The 17,400-nt window shown below is 45.8% G+C and overlaps 1 pseudogene; it reads right to left on the bottom strand.

Moving 5' to 3' along the window:
- Positions 1–3,923: 3,923 nt before the first annotated feature.
- On the bottom strand, positions 3,924–5,557 carry LOC120702432 (annotated as a pseudogene).
- Positions 5,558–17,400: the final 11,843 nt, after the last annotated feature.

Raw genomic sequence — 17,400 nt, forward strand, 5'->3', positions numbered from 1 at the left:
TGAATCTCCACCACTGATTATCTATCGAACGCTAAAGCATATGGGTGGGCACCAGCCCATGTGCGCACAGAATTCACTCTCCTAGAGAAATACAGTTGCATTGCGTCAGGTCCAGTTTCGAGATCAGGGAATGAAGAAAGGAACACAAATGGTTAACAAATAGTATACCTGAATTTTCACTTGATTTATACTAGTACTAAAACGATAAGCAGGGATCAGATGAATATGCCCTTTTGGACGGGTCCGCGCGCGTTGCCATCAGGGACAGGGAGGAATCCAAACCGGCTTGGCCAATCACGGGGAAGCAGCATTGAATCAGCTGGGGCCAGCCGGTACCAATCTATTTAATCTCTTGCTGCACTGTCTCCTGCCGACGAGACGGCAACACGAGGCCGACGAGGACGGCCTATAGCGCAGGGTCGTAAAATTAGTTTAGTAAATTATCTCGCGAAGTAGCATAGGAGGGTGGAGTTAGTTTTATAAACTGATTTTATTTAATATCTTTAATTAATGATTGAAGTTGGCTACAGTATCTTGTGCTATAAAATCAAATAGGGCTGTTGTATCGATGTTCTCTCTTCTCTGACTCCAGGGCACGTACATTAGGCGTCTTTTCCTCGTCTCGGTGATGGCTAGTATTTTTTAGAAAACACCCCGGCCCAGCGCAGCACCGTGCTCCGAGACGGAACAGACGAGCGCAATGCCATTGTACGGCCTCGTCTCCTAAAGATGATGGCGTGCTCGGATCCCGCGCGGGCGGCAACAATGCGCTTCGGCAGCAGATTTGGATGCGCGGGAGTTTTCCGCACCAAATCCATCTCCACCCGCCATGTCACCTGGCTCCCCGCACTGCACCTCAATCTGCTCATCAGTTCCCCCAGACCGCTCATCCATCCGCACCTTGCACCCTCCTCGTCTCCGATTTGGTGCGCCTGAGATGTCCATGCCAGCTGCAGCAAGGAAGAAGAAGGGATCCGCATCGTCTGCGGCTGCAGCGGTGCCAGCGCCGGCCGCAGCCCGTACCCTAGGTCGCGGTGGCTTCTCAGCGACGACGACTTTCTCCCTCGATCCTGGTGGCAGCTCGGCACCGACAGCCCGCTCTCTCGGACATGGCGGCGGCGGCAGCCCGCCCAACCACCGGTGGTGTCGGCATGGGCGCAGTGACGGCGCCATCCTCCATTGATGGATCTAGCGGAGGTGGTTTCCCTAGCTCGTCGCTGTCCGTGGATGGATTTCCGTTCCCTCCTTCACCACCTCCAGCTTGGTTTGATGCGGCCAGCGGTGATCCCTCTTCTCCTAAATCATGGTAATCACTCAAAACTCATACTCCCTCCTTCCACTTTTATAAAGCATACTGGAACATGACACGATCTTCTAAATAATATTTTGATCATTTATTTATCATATATTATATCACTTAGGGCTATAAATTTATAATTATTGTAAACTATATTTGATTACGAATCCAATCATATATAAAGTTTGCATTCTAAAAAGATAAAAAAAAATTGATAGTCAAATTTGGTCAAAGATAGAAATGTTTGAATTTTGATATGCATGTGTGCCTTATAAAAGTGGAAGGAGGGAGTAGATCACAACGCACCTTTTTCTGTGTGTGCTGGTATTGAGTGCTGGATCATGGTTTGATGCTGGTGTTGTGTGCTAGAAATGTATGCATTTTTCTGTGATTATTAGTTACTCCACAATATTGTACCTGATAATAATATACAACTCATGCAAATAATGCCAATTCTGTAATCACAATGCACTTGCCTTTTCACAGTTCCAGGAAAATCATATCTATTGCTTCCATTAGCATATGATTTTTTTTCTGCAAACAGAATTGCTCATATGTGTTTGCTTATGGTGATTATCTTTCACCGCTTAAAGGAACAGATATGGAAGTTGTGTGTTTGCTTATGAATCTAATGGAGCACATATGGCAACGCTATGAAAATAAAGGAAAATAGATAGGAAAGGCGTTTCAAGTATAGATAATATAATTATTATTGATTTTTCTAAAAATTATTGTAATTCTATTGCTCTTATTTATGCTCCATACATTTCTATCAACTAGCCACACAATGGTATACAAAAATTTATTTACAAGTTGATTCTAGCTATATGCAAAATATTAAATAGCTTTAGAGACATGCTCCATCTGTGAGTTGTATGTTTGTCTTTATACTTGTTTGTATGATAGATTCGAGACGGTTTAGAGACAGAACCTCCCGTGTGTACATGCCCTAAGGGTCCGATTGGTTGTCTTCCCACGCAAGCCAGGCTCGCATCGCGGAGCCAGGCTCCACTGAGCTCGGTCCTGCGCATGCAAATGCCCGCTGTTTGGTTGCCTGTGCGCATGTAGCATGGCTGAGCATGAAGTTGATTGGTTGCCTGAGTGTATGAGCTGTTCTTGCATCGGTGCTCTCTGCGCGCAGCTCCCACTCGCACGCGCCCGGCCAAGCTCCCGAGAAACACTTCTGACCCTTCTCCCGCGAGCCTAGCTCGATGGCCTCCGCTGCATCTACAGGGCCAGGCTCTGCCCCTTGACCAGGTATCCAAACATAAGGACCCTGCATCTCTGCATCTCGGGAACCTGGTTCCCTCATATGCAGAAACCAATCGGGCCCTAAGTGAGCCTGATGAGAAGGCCTGGGCCATCACGTGGGCCAAGGCATGAACCAGACCCCAACGAAGCAGCCCCAGGGACAGAGGCGGGTAGCGGGTGTCCACACAGCAGACACCTTAGACTCTGTTTGAATAAAAAAGTCTTGGGTTAGTAGTCCCAACTTATAAAAGTTAAGTCCCTATCTATTTATTTCAGGAACTTAAATAAGGTTTAAAGTCATTTGGGGGGGGGGGGATGTGAGGAAGCTGCTGGAAAAGTCCCAAGGAGTCCCTCATGGAGGTGTATTTATTTTTAAGTCCCAACAGCCAAAAAAGTCCCTAAGAAGTTCCCCTGTTCGGGTTTTAAGGGACTTTTTTAAGTCACAGCTACCAAAAAATTTCTGAAAATAAACAGGGCCCTAGTCCCACCACGCCTAGTGAAGCGGCGACGCCCTACAGGTAAGGCTTCTCCAGTGAGGAGTTCAAAGCAATTCGCAAAAAGAGTAATAAGACAACAAGCAATCTTGCTTTCATTTATTTGAAGCTCTTTCTTTGTTGACATGGGAATCGGCGCTCTTTTGAAAAGAGCTAGTAGTTTGCACGTAGGTAAAACTTCTTCATGAAAGATAAAAAATAAGGTGCCGTGCCATTTACAGGAGTCCAATCAACTACTGGAGATATGCGGTGCATGGAGGAGAGAGATAAACCGATTCGTGATTGGGTGCATGGAGGAGAGAGATGAATAGATTCCGTCTGATTCTTACCGTCATGTAGGCTCGGTCTTAGAAACTACTCTCTCTACTCTCTCTTCTCTCTCCACGCTGTCAGCCGGAGCTGGTGACGCGGCGGCCGGGGCGGAGCGCGCGCCCACGATGGTGGGCTAGGGCGGTGCTCGCGCCCACGGCCGCCGGGGCGAGCTCACCCCGCGCTAGCCCACGGCGGCCGGTGGAGGATCAAGGCGCGACTTCGTGTGGGGCGGCCGGGATGGTCATCAACCTATTGGCAGGCACTGTCGTGGTGGCGTCAGAGTGCATCGGCTGGGCACATGGGAGGTGCCGGACGAGGCGCGGCGAGGAGGCACGGGATCGGAGGAGGTGCTGAGGAGACGGCGCTGGAGGAGGTGCTAGATGAGGAGGTGGTGAAGGGGCTGCAGGTGAGCCCAGCGGAGGAGGGGCTGGTGCAGGCGAGGCTAGCGGAGGTGGGGCGGCGCTGTGGACTGGGCCCACATGTCAGGACGGGCAAATAGCAAGAATCAGATGGAAGGTGAGTGGGAGTGGTAGGTAGCGAAAGAAAATTTTATTTAATGGTACTGAAAAGTTTTAGAAATTTATGATGGTACATGAGTAAGAGACAATTTTTATAACAGTACATATGTAAAAATCTCGACCCATTATTATATTCCCAACCTTGCATGCATGCCGCGAAACAGCAAAAGAACCATCAGCTTCCGCATGAAGCCACTAGCATCTTGCTAGAGCTTCGTGAAGCAGCCGCTCCAGCTCCTTGATATTTGCAGCCTCCATGCACATAAGCACACGGACGCCGCCGTCTGCTGCCCCGTTGCTCATGAGGTGCAGGAACCCGCCGCGGTTGGACTCCGCGCGAGACACCACTCGCGGACCAAAATCCGCGTCGTACAACGGCATTCCGAGCCAGCTGATAACATGCAGCTCGGATGCGGCCGGCGACGGAGCCCAGCGGCTCCGATGCGATATCCCGCGCTGCGGCGGCGACGCCCACCCTGAGAAGCGCGTTGCCGAAGTAGCGGTCCGGGAGGGGCGGCTTCACCCTGCGCCGGACGTTGGCCGGGAAGGCGAGGAGCGCCTTGGAGTCCAGCGGAAGCCGCCGCGCGACTGCCACAGGAGGGCGCTCACGGCGCAGAAAGTGCTAGCGCCGCCGTAGAGGCGCCTGAGGGCGGCGGCCTGGTCCCTTGAAATGGTGAAGACCTCATTGGCGGTGGGCCCTGACGGGTCGGACAAGGCGACCTTCGGGTAGAAGGTCAGGAGAGCGTCGGGCTGGACGGCGGGCGGGGACCGCGCACGGAGGAGGGTGCGGTCGTGGCAGGGGAGCTCCACGGCGGCTCGGTCGCCGTCCCTGCACAAGGCCGACCATGTCTGGAAGAAGTGGAGCGCGCTCAGGGCGTCGATGGAGACGTGGTGAAGGGCCGTCCCTAGCGCCACCCCTCCACACACGAACAAAGTCACCTGCTGCAAGCACAAATTGGTATATATACGATCGAGGAATTGAAGCATATATATATATGGGAATGAAGCGCCAATCTTGGATGTGGATCAGATCGACCTGTACGGCCAGTATGACGGACGGCGGCTCGTCGATGCGAGGAACAAGCAGCCTCCTTAGCTCCAGCGACGGTTTCAATTCTTTGATCTCGTCAAGAGTGTTGCCAGAGCGAGCGACAACAAAGAGCGCGCCCTCACCGTTGCAGTCGATCTCTACCCTACCGCTGCCGTCGACGCTGAGGCGGCCAGCGAGGGGGTAGAAGGCCACCAGTGCCTTGGCCATAGCCTCCTTGAGCCTGGCCACGTCGAAGAAATCGGACGCAGCGTCGTCGTCATCGGGGCGGTCGAACAAGTAGTATGTTAAGTTGGTGTGTAGCCTCTGTTGACCATCAGGAGGTCCAGGGAAGACAGCCAGAGCCCCTTCCTCGGTGTCTGCTCTCTCGGTGCTACAAACGATGACTCTACAACTTTCACCTCCGAATCCATTATTGATTTTAGTGTAATTTCTTGTCAGCCAGGGACGACCTACTACAGCCTGCAGATCAGCCTGTAATAATATCTTTTGTGAATTTAAGGATTATATATTATTATGACATATGAATTGCATTATAACATTTTAGCTTAAGATAAAGTAGTAGGCAAAGAAACGAAGCAGGATGAACAAAGGAGAAGAGAGAGCAGGAGGATACCCTCACCAGCGAAGGAGGGGATCAGGGGAGGACCATGGGGGTTTGTTTCCTCGGGGAAAGGAGTGGGTGGAAGGAGCACGCGCTTATAATGGGGATCGGAGCGCCAGGGTTTCGTTTTGGGGCCCGGCTCGCAGCGAATGAATCTGCCGCTTCGTTATCTTCGCATAGCTATCATGGTGTACAATATGTTGTTGCGTTTGGTATATATTTTTAGGTAGAGTAATGTGGAGTCACTATTACTTAAGTAGTAATATAATATTTTGGGTATCAAAATGAAACTATGATTTTTCACTATATTTGTTGTGGTGAAAGGAGCGCTAAAACTATTTATTAGGGAGGATGGAGCATAATTAGCTGAAAACTTAATGTAATTGCGAGGGTTCGACTTTCGATCATGTGGCAATTAATAGATGTGGTGATATTTTTCTCAAGGAAGTAGTGGTTATATTAAAATACAGCACGTTATTGCAGAGGTAGCATCAGAAGCTATAGAAAAATAGTTGTACGATATTATACACTACTATAGAACATGCCTTTTGCCCCGGTTGGAAAAGGCCTTTATTATACACTACTACAGAACATGCCTTTTGTCCCGGTTGGGAAAGGCCTTTTGTCCCGGTTTCCCAACCGGGACCGCCAAGGCGGGTCAAGGAGCCGGGACAAGGGTCTACTCCCTTTGGTCCCGGTTGGTGTTACCAACCGGGACCAAAGGCCCCTATTTTTTTCTGTTTCTTTTTTCCTATTTCTTTTGGGTTATTTCTATTCCATTTCAATTGAATTTTGTATTAGAATTTAAGCGGAGTATGAACTGCAGTAATATAAATATAAATATATATTCATTTACTCATATAAAGTGCAACACAAAAGTCAATTATATACAAAGTGCAACAAAAGTTTTACTTAATATTGTCATATTTACTCCTATTAGCTATATTTGATCTTCCATCATAGTAGAATTCTCCTGCCGGGTCCAGGACCTCATGAACAATAAATCCGCACATGGCTTCTTGAATCGCCAGGATCCTTTCCTCTGGTATGAGTGTGTCTCGCATATCACTGACCTGTGGAAAAGTGAGAATATTAATTACAACAATTTACAAAACGAGTTGCACGCAAGCTAAGTTTGATAAAGTTTTTACTTACTTCCTACTGCCATGCGGTAAAGGTCCTTTGAGGACCCATTAGGGTATGGATATTCTCTATGACATAGTATACGCATAAATTAGTTCCTTGCGCCTGCCTCCGACATTTCAAGAGAAAAATGAAGTAATTAGTTATCAATGTATTCATATATACTAAAGGATATGGAACATGCAAAGAAAGTAGAATCCCACCCGTACCGGATAGTTTTTCCTCCACTTTAGTTCAGGACTGAAATTATTGCCACTATGGTTCCGAACGAATTTCTTCCAAACCCTGAACACGAACCAAAACGAATAAATATAGTTGTCGTTGATTTCAAAACAATGGTGATTGAGGTGGTAAATTACTTGTCCAACATGTCGGTCATGTCTTTGTATTGTTCTGGATCTCTGCGCAATGAGTCCATAACAATCGCTAAGCTCTTGTCAGGATATATGTTAATTAGTATCCAGTGATCTCTGCAAGATTTCATGTAGGGTTAATAAAATTCAGTTATATAGAACTAAAATAGTTACATGGCAGGAAAGACTTACCTAAAGTTGTACGGAAATACAATGGTCGACTTATAGTGCTGAACGGCTAAGTATTTGTACAAGTTTTTGGAAGTTTCTTTAGGATTGCTGTTGAGATTCTTGCAATTCACAACTATTGGGTCGACGAAGCCGACATGGTAATACCCTTTTTTCGGCAAGTTTGAATCTCCATCCTACGAGATACAAAATGAAGTAAGGAATCAATAGGTTTGGAACTTGTAATGAATCGGGACTTCAAGAACACACTTACAACAGCCACAAAGCGACGATAGAGATGTCGAGGGAGTCCTGATGGTATAGTTGGTAGATTTCTTCCCAATCAATCCATATGATGGCCTCTCCACGAAAGAAATCTTCGTCTGTAATCTTTGCGCCCTGCATGAAGTTACAGTCACTCATCGCCTTCATGTACAAGTCATGTAGCCTTCGCATTTGCGTTGGAAGCAAAGGCACAATCTCTGGGGGGACAAGGCTGGTGCCTTCCTTATATGCCCATCTCACCACTGGAGCTATCGGATACTCTTTCTCCGGATTCGGATTCCAGTTCGAAGCCCATGTTATGTCATCAGTAGTGAGCCTTGATGATTGCAAGAACCCCAGAAAGCCTTGTTGTTCCTGGTTTAGAACAACTAGCGGTTGTATTGACTGTTTCTCTTGGGCCCCCAGCTATGGAACATCGGACGATGACGACCTTGATTTACTCTTCTGGTATGATTTCTTAATTGAGCGATCGTAGTCCGAAAGAGGTTTCTCAATAAACTTTCTCCTATTCGCTTCTTTCATTCCAATAAAAAATTTTAATTTTGAAGGGTCCAGTGGTTTATCCTGATTCTCTGGCTCTGTCTTCTTTCGCTTCTTTGGCGGTGACGGAGGAGGTGGGCCAGGAGATGGCGGCTCAGCAGGAGTAGTCAACGGCTGCCTAGGAGATGGTGGCTCAGCAGCAGAGTGTTCTGGGGCAGCTCCCGGAGACGGTGGCGGAGGAGGTGAACGACGATCGGGTTGCGGCGATGTCGGCCTTGATCCCTGATCGGTAGGCTTGAGGATGATGTACCACTTGTCCCATAGGATGTAACCATGAACAGCATCTGCTAGTGTTGTCTCCCCGTCACCTCCAGGAATATCGAGCTCGAGATTCTTCCAATCATTGCACACCTCCTCGACCCCAGCTTTAGCGTATCCAGCCGGGATCTCCTGCCCATGGTACACCTCGCCTGGTGTGCTTGGCATGGCGGAAACGTACGCTACCGTGAACCTTAAGTTCTTACTGCAAGTTTGAAGCGCACAAGGTGTTCGCTGGGTGATCTCATCCACTAGATAGTGTTGCTCGGCCGTCGTATCAATAGCGGCGATTCCCGTATCGGCAGGGAGGCCCGTGGAGGCGCAGCTGCTTTTACGTTGAGATAGGTCGGCCTCATCGACAATAGGCTCTGCAGGCTCCATTTGCTGTTGCTGCTGCTGGCTCATTGCTAAGGCCACCTGGTGTTTAACCTCTTCTGCCATTCTTTCATCTTGTGAGAGGAGCTGTTCCTCTAGCCTTCTCAAGTGCAGGCGCTCCTCGTTCTTCCTTCTATCCCGACTTCTATATGTATCGATGTAATCTCTGAAGCCATATTTCTACGCAACCACTCCATTGCCCATTGTACGCCCCGGATGTTCTGTGTGGCGGAACCACCCAAAACTACTGGGCCCGGGTGCACTGATCTTTGTTGCTAAGCAACTCTGACCCAAATTGGCACTCACCGGTAGTTCCTCGAGTGAAGCCTCAATAAAAGACACGCTATTCCAGGATCAGCAGACAACACTCACACGAGGGTGAGCCCAGAGATTACAACACAAAACATTTCATACATCTCAGAGTGATTGCAGCGGAAAGAAAATTTATTACAAACCATGTTCGGAGTAGCAAGTTCTACGGGGTTCCAACTACTCAAATTATTCAAGTCTCATTGTTCAGCGGAAGCAATTAAAGATAACTAGCGACATAACGTGATGCATCGATAAAGCCCGTACGAATGCGTCACTCAGCGGGAGGGTGATTAGCACCAGCTGAAGGGCCATCCCACTCAACAGACCAGCCCGGAGGCAGAGTACACGGCCAAGTAAGACTTGCAAACAGATCTTCGAAGTTAGTACCTGAAAAACAGTGCCACAAGCAAGGCTGAGTATACTAATACTCAGCAAGACTGACCCGTCACCGGATATAACATAGTCCGATAACTAGACATGCAAGGCTTTTTGGTTGGTTGGGTTTGTTTGCCAAAAATGCCACTAAAGGTTGATCCTTATTTTCAGATTTTATTTAGCCATCTTCTAGTTAGATTAACCATTCTAAGTTTGCATCCAACTCTACACAAACATGGTAGAGCAATCATTTAATCAACCAGCAGTATTATCATCATCATCATGTTTCACTTGTTACTCTATGTGACCAAAAACATTAAGCAATCTCATGCCGTGAGAGGCGGACGATTCTGAATCGAATTTCAACCTGGCCAGGGGAACATAGACCACACGCATGGGGATCGACTTCGCTCCCGCCCACGCTACTTTTCCCCTTTCTTTCCAGTCCGTGGATCCGGGGCACCCTCCCCGACTACAGAGTCCGACCACTCTGCACCCGTACGTCACGACAAAAATATAAATCCTACTTCTACCAGGAGGGTGCGAGATCGTTCCACTCGCCGGTCCAATCAGGTACTTCAGCTTACCGATTACCATATTTCTCGGTATGTGGCTAGTACTTTCAAACGCTTAACGAAATGAGCCACACACCGCGACCTTAGCCATTTTTGACTACACCAGCGGGGTATCACAACTACACAACCCCGCCCGTTGTCCTTACATTTCAATAGGAATTAAAGTTAGTACAATTCCTATTTGCTCGCGAGAGGCAGGAAACCACTCAACTTCTACCGTATCTATTTGGCATGGCAACTAGTCGATAAAAAGATCCGGTTTTCGATCAACGGTTAGAAAGTTAAATGCATAAAACAAGATATTACAATACATTAATAAACAGATAGCTGAATGATAATTCGGAAAATAGTGGGATTATGCTCCGGGGCTTGCCTTCTTGGGCACTGTCAGGCAGCAAAGCCTCTGGGGCTTGGCCCAGGTCTTGAGACAAGTTAGCACAGTTCAGATTAACCTCCTGCTCCGCACGAGAGTCCGCGGGTACCAACTCGTAGTCACCGTCCGCGAGATTAACCATTTCTATATGCAATGCAAGATTATGAGTTATTCATGGATAACAATTTCTTTCCTTCACGATAAAGTTGTAGTCCAACAAAAGTTACTTTAGTGATGATTTCAACATTTTATTTCATGGGCAGTCATTTATAGAGTAGTAAACATAACTACGTTTCTTCATAAATGAGTGGGGGTTTTAGTTTTCATTTTTTAATTTCAACACATAGCACGCTTTCATTATTTCTTAACAATACAATTATTAATGAGCTATTGATGAGAAACTAAAGTAACACAGATCCAAACTTAAACATTCATGGTATAAATTTCAGCCATTGACCATAAAGCATTTACCACTACTATTCATGTAAGTAGACTACTCTAATTACTTCATCTTTTTGTACAGAACTTTTGACATGGCTTCTGGTGCTAAAAATTTTACGAGAGCAATTTCATAGCATATACTAAGCACTGAAATTTTTCCAGATTTTATGCAATTATATAACTGAGGTGACAAAAAGAACAAAAACAGCAAGCTTTTAACTAAGATTAATTCTACAGAGAGTTTTACTAGGGATATGGCTCTCAAATGTTTACCAGAGACTATTCATGAGCTAAGAATTCTCCAGAAAATGTTTCAAGATTTAACTCAATATGATAATTTAGTTATGCCGTTAACTTAGCATGAGTTTGCATAGATTTCTCAAGGTGCATTTAACCAGTATTGCATCTGAACTTTTTATTATAGGTAGAACATACTCTAAACAAGATCACGCCCAAAAAACATGATCAGAAACATTGTAAATTACTCAGAACAAAAACAGTAAATCTAGCCCTAAGATGCTAAGCATGATTATTCACCAAAGCAAGACTCAGTAACTGCAGCTCAAAATTTTTAGACAAGAACACAGAGATAAAGAGAGACTTTAGAAATAAATATAGATTTTTCTGGGCATAAGAACTATATATGAAGAATTAAGTTGATTAAACAAGCATAAATCATGGTATATAGCATATGAACTTTAATAAATCTGAAATTTAGGGATTAGCAGGGATTCAGTGGCACATGCATTCAGTAAAAATTCCAGAGCAAGTTCATGTGCATATTTTCCAGAATTAAATCGAGAAAGCTAACAACAGATTAGGGAATCTTGATTGTTCCAACATGATAACTATTTTGGTTGGGTGTCATATTTTTACTGTGATCTTAATATTCCATTAGTGATAACATATCCAAAAATCAAGGTCATTTGCTAAGTAGAACTTCCTGAACATGCATAAGGTGGTTTTATTATTCTTTTTCCCAGATTAAAATCGGTTGAGTTTCTGCAGATGTGGCTGTTACAAAATTTGTAGATCTTGTTACAAGGAATCCATATCAGTTGAGTTTGCATTTTTCCTATTTTTTTGTGATTTGTTTCACATTTTAGAAGTTCACTGGTATACACTGGAATACTTGCAGAAACACCCTTGAACGAAAAAAAGAATTTACAACCGGGTCCTTCGCCGGCCTTCTCCGCCGTGGCATCTTGCCGGTGGTGTTCTGCGATGCAGGGCTTACCGGGGCTACCACGGGGAGGCGCGTGGGAGAGTAGGGATCGAGGAACACCTACCCTGGTCGGCGTTCGAAGGTTTGGTGCACGGATTCGAGCTCGTCGGCGTCAATGGCGGGGCGGTTGTTCGGTTCGCCAGCGCTGGAGGTGAAGGAGGGCTCGGGGTAGGGGAACAAGGCACGCACGAGCACCGCGGAAGCTTGTGGATGCTCCTGGGGTAGCTGTCGTGCTCGGTCTCCCTCTGAGCTGGCCTGTCCGCGGTGAGCCCGAGCTCGCCGGCGGCGGCGCAAAAGGGGAACGGCGTCGGGAGGAGGATTTGGCTCGATTCCGCACGCGTGTAGCTTATCTAGGAGGTGGCGAAGCTGCTGCGGGGGTCGGATGGGGCAATGTAGGGCTGGGTTAGCCGGTCCGCGCGAGCTGGATCTCGGCGGCCATGGCGGAGCGGCGGGAGGAGGAAGAAGGAGGAGAAGGGGCGCGACGGTGGAGCTCTGGGGGTTCTTATAGGCCAAGGAGTTCCTGGGCGAGGGAAGTGGTGTCTGGGGGCGGTCGATTTGGCCCTGGGCGACTCGACGGCGAACGGGCGAAGGAGGCAGCGGCGCTGCGCCGGCCGGGGTGTCATGGCGGCTCGAGGAGGCGTCTGGGACGCGTGTGCGCACGAGGAGGTGCCAAGGGGCGGCCAGGTGGCGCTGAGAGGTTTCCCCGGGTCCATTTGGCCGCGGGCGCGCGGTGGACGAAGTCCACCGGCGGCGTACGGCGGGCGGCGGGAAACAGAGCACCGGGGAGAGAGAGAGGTGAAGGTGAGGGCCTATCTGTGATTTCTGAAAATCCAGGGACCTCTCGGTAAACTAAAATTATCTCCTATTTGGAGGGCTCAAATGGAAAAGTGTTGAATTCCACTTTTGCATAACTTTTCAAGATCTACAATTTTCGTGTTATGCAAATTTCCATTTAAAACTCACATTTTGAACTATTCGTACAATTGCAAATTTGCATAAAAGGACTTTGGTTTTATTCAGTTTTTGACTTGATTTTGGCTGAAGTTCAATTGAGCACATGTCAATTGAAGCACCTCTAATAAGCCAACTAAAATTTTGTGCACCTTTTTGAATTGAAATTTGAATAGCTTTTCACTCTTTTTCCTGTCTCCTTTAATTTCTTTTGTATAATTTGTCTTTTATTTGCCCCTTTCTCTTTGATTCAATTTCCCAAATTTTTCTTTTAACTTTAACTAAGGTACATTGATTGTATTTAAAAGTACTGACACCTAAGGTGTCACATTCTGGGTTCTGAAGGGCGTATGTCAGTTTGTCGTTTTCTCTAATGGGCTGGAATGTGCCTTGGCTAACTGCTTGTATGGCCTCCTGTAGTCTGCGGGCCACTTGCTGAATTTTCTGGCCAAAGATGCACTCACCCGTCTCTGGGTCCAATGTTCCACCATGAGCATAGTACTAGTTCTTTGAACGTTCAGGCCAGGTGATGGTCATTGGCGTGATATCTTTGTCAATCAAATCCTGCACCATCTTCTCCCTTTTGGTTTTGCCATCTTGTACCCACCTTGCCCTAAAGTGTGATGATATACTTTCTTCGAGGCATTTTTCTTGGCCTTTTCCACATTCCGAATTCCAAGCTCTGAAGACTTATATGCCACAAAGGCATTCCAGTGGTCCTTCTGCTTTGCAAGGTCTCCAGTGAACTCTGGCGTTTTCTCTTTCTTGATATAATTATTCGTCAGATTCTTCTTAAATGTCTGAAGTTGTTCGGCCATCTTGCTCAGGGTCCAGTGCTTAGCTGCTTTTTCTGATTCAGCCGGAACCGTGAAGTTCTTCTTCAGCTCCCGCCAGAGCCACTTCTTTTCTCTTTCAGGCACCGCATCCCTTTGCTCGCTTGGATTGTTAGCTTTCCATAACCTAAAGCTGATAGGGATGTGGTCCCGGACAAGACAACGATATTGCCTAACGTATTTCTTTGCGGCTGCTTCTGGAGCGATTGGTTCGCCAACTGGAGCCACTTCTGTTGTGATAAATCGCCCTTCCAATTTTTTGGTCGTGCCTCGCTTCGTTTTTTTGGTCTGCTGACTTGATGATCCAGATGGCTTCAAAAAATATATATATATTCATGGTTATGACTCATTGTAAGTACGACTTACAACACAAGGATCGATGTCCAGGTATATACATTTGCTTCCTGGTCAGCAGCAGCTGCTGTATTTTGATCAATTTCCTCGCCACCGGACATATTGATGTATATGTCGGTATTGACGGTGTCGTCGGCATGAGGAGCCGCGGCTGCGCTACCGGATGCAATCATGTCCATTAAGAATTGCTCATCATCCATCTCGTCACATCGCGAGTCCATCTCAACTAACTATTGAATATACAAATTGTTTTGACCAAATTAAAGTAAGTATTCAACTTAATTTCCATCTAAATTTAAACTAAAATTCCAATACATTTCAAACTAAATTTTAAACTAAATTTCAATCTAAATTTTTGAAGTAAATTTGTATACTAATTTCCAAGGATAAAAAATTCCAAAGATAAAAAATTCCATATAAATTTCTATCTAAATTTCCGACTAATTTTCCAAACTAAATTTCCAAAGTAAATTTCCATACTAATTTCTAAGGATCCAAAATTCCAAGGATAAAAAATTCCATCTAAATTTCTATCTAAATTTCCAACTAATTTTCCTAACTAAATTTCCATCTAAATTTCCAAAGTAAACTTTCATACTAATTTCTAAGGATAAAAAATTCCAAAGATCAAACTTTCCATCTAAATTTCTATCTAAATTTTCAACTAATTTTCCTAACTAAATTTCCATCTAAATTTCCAAGGATCCAATTTCCAAGGATCAAAATTTCCAACTAAATTTCCATCAATAATTTCCAAACTAAATTTCCATCTAAATTTCCAAGGATCCAACTAAATTTCCATCAATCATTTCCAAACTAAATTTCCATACTAAATTTTCAAACTAAATTTCCAAACTAAATTTCAATCTAAATACATCCAAATTGAGGTTAAATTACAAACAAATTAATGCACTAAACAAATTAATGTGAATCACAACAAATTAACTTCAATTACAAAACAAATGGGACTTGAATTACAAACAAATTAATGCACTAAATTTGAACCGGATTAATCTAGAAATTAATGCAACAAATTGAATAATAAAAAACAGTAGCCCTCAAATTTGAATCAAAAATTTGAACCAAGGTTCAATTTGGGGCTACTGTTCCAAGCTAGCAGTGCCCTGCAGGGCCGCCCGCCGGCGTGCAATGCCGGCTTGGGCAGGGGGGTCGGGGTGCAGCTCACAGCAGGTGACGACGGCGCGGCGGCGCTCGGGGCAGACGCTCGGGGCGGCGACGCTCTGGGCGAGGTGGCGGCGCTCGGGGCGAGGCGGCGGCGCGAGCTCTCGAAAGCAGTGGACGGCGGCGGTGCGGTGCTCCGGGGCCGGGGCCGGGGCCGCGCAGGGAACGGCGGCGTGAGGGCGGTACGTGGGGTCGACGAGGCGGTGGCGCTCGGGACAGGGACGACGACGCGGCGGCGCAGTGCTCCGGGCCGGGGACGACGAGGCGGCGGCGCTCCGGGGCAGGTCACGACGATGGTGATCAACTGGCGGCGGCTGCGGACGGATCAAGAAAACCACCAAATGTTGGGGAGGAGGCAGGGGAGAAAGGCACCGGGATATATAGGGTGGGAGCCTTTGGTCCCGGTTCCAGCTACGACCCGAGACCAAAGGGTGTTTTGGCGGGCCGCGGCGAAAATGCGTCTGCGGCCCACCTTTAGTCCCGGGTGGATCTAATAACCAGGACAAATGAGGCCCGTTTTTCATTCTGTCGCCAAAACTTTGGGCTATCATCTTTTTTTTATTTCTTTTTTATCTGTTCTCTATACGAATTTACGTTCTATATGTCCAGCAAAAATATTTCATTTTATTTAAGTGATAGGACTCATAATTTATATAACTTCATACATATTATAATTTTTATTTTGGCCATGCAAATATGTATTAGATAATAGAAATATTTCAAAATATTGGCTTTCGAAATAAAATGAGTTTCCTTAATACATTAATGTTAAAAAAGTGATTTTCACATATAACTTAATCAATTCATGTTATTAGTCAATGTGTTGTATTGCGAGCAGTTTGTGGGTGTCAATGTGCGAGGAGAAATTGATGCAATACATATATAAATCAAAATTTTCAAATTCCCCATCACATGTTTATGAAATATTACATAAAAAGTTTCTAATACATCAAGGATCAGCAGGTACTGGTACGGTAACAGACTTCCTCTTCACAAATGTCCCTTGATTATGATCACGGCGCAAGTATGGAGCATCCTCATTGGCCAGCAGGATGCATGGATCAGCATTGACTGTGAAAGGTGGAATGTCAGCAAAATTATTATAGTCCTCTGACAAGTCTGTCCTGTCCTCGACTCCAACGATATTTCTTTTACCTGAAAGGACTATGTGTCGCTTTGGCTCATCGGTTTGCTTGTTGATCCCCTTTTTTGGCTTGCTAGACATGTCCTTAACGTAGAAAACCTGAGAAACATCCTGGGCTAGGACGAATGGCTCATCTCTGTACCCAAGATTATTAAGATCAACTTTTGTCATACCGTACTGATCTTTTGTTACTCCAGTCAGCTTCACCCACTGGCACCGAAACAGAGGCACGTAACCGGAAAATGTCTCCTTTTTTTCATTGCTGTCTGTGGCGTCCATACGAACACCACTATTTTGATTTGTGCTTTTTTTTATCTTGGGCTGCCGTGTAAAATGTGTTCCCCTTTATCTCGTACCCTTGGTACATTAAGATATTCCAAGACGGTCCCCTAGACAACAAGAACAGTTGTTCACCTATATCCATGTTATGCATTAGATGTCTCCACAACCAGCTGCCGAAAGTGTCGATGTGTTGACATATAATCCAGGTCTCAGACTTTTCTGGAAATTCTGAGGTTACAATCTTCTTATGTTCCTCGATATACGAATCCGCCAAGGACGATTGTTGAAGAACCGCGTAATGCGCTTTCTTGAACGAGTCATCATCTGTGCAGACATGAGATTTTTTCCCCTAGTGTGCCCTTTCCACTTAGTCTCCCATCATACCATGATTCAGGGACCCCAATCAGTTTAAGATCATCAATAAAATCAACACAAAAGTCAATAACCTCCTCTGTTCCGTACGCACTGGCGATGCTTCCTTCTGGACGAGCACGGTTACGAACATATTTCTTTAGTACGCCCATGAACCTCTCGAAGGGGAACATATTGTGTAGAAATACAGGTCCGAGGATATCAATCTCTTTCACAAGGTGCACTAGAAGATGTGTTATAATGTTGAAGAATGATGGTGAATATATCAGCTCAAATCTAACAAGACACTGTACCACATTGTTCTGCAACTTTGTCAGATTATCTGGGTCAATTAT

This window comes from Panicum virgatum, chromosome 4K, assembly GCF_016808335.1.
Source record: "Panicum virgatum strain AP13 chromosome 4K, P.virgatum_v5, whole genome shotgun sequence".
NCBI classification, from domain to species: domain Eukaryota; kingdom Viridiplantae; phylum Streptophyta; class Magnoliopsida; order Poales; family Poaceae; genus Panicum; species Panicum virgatum.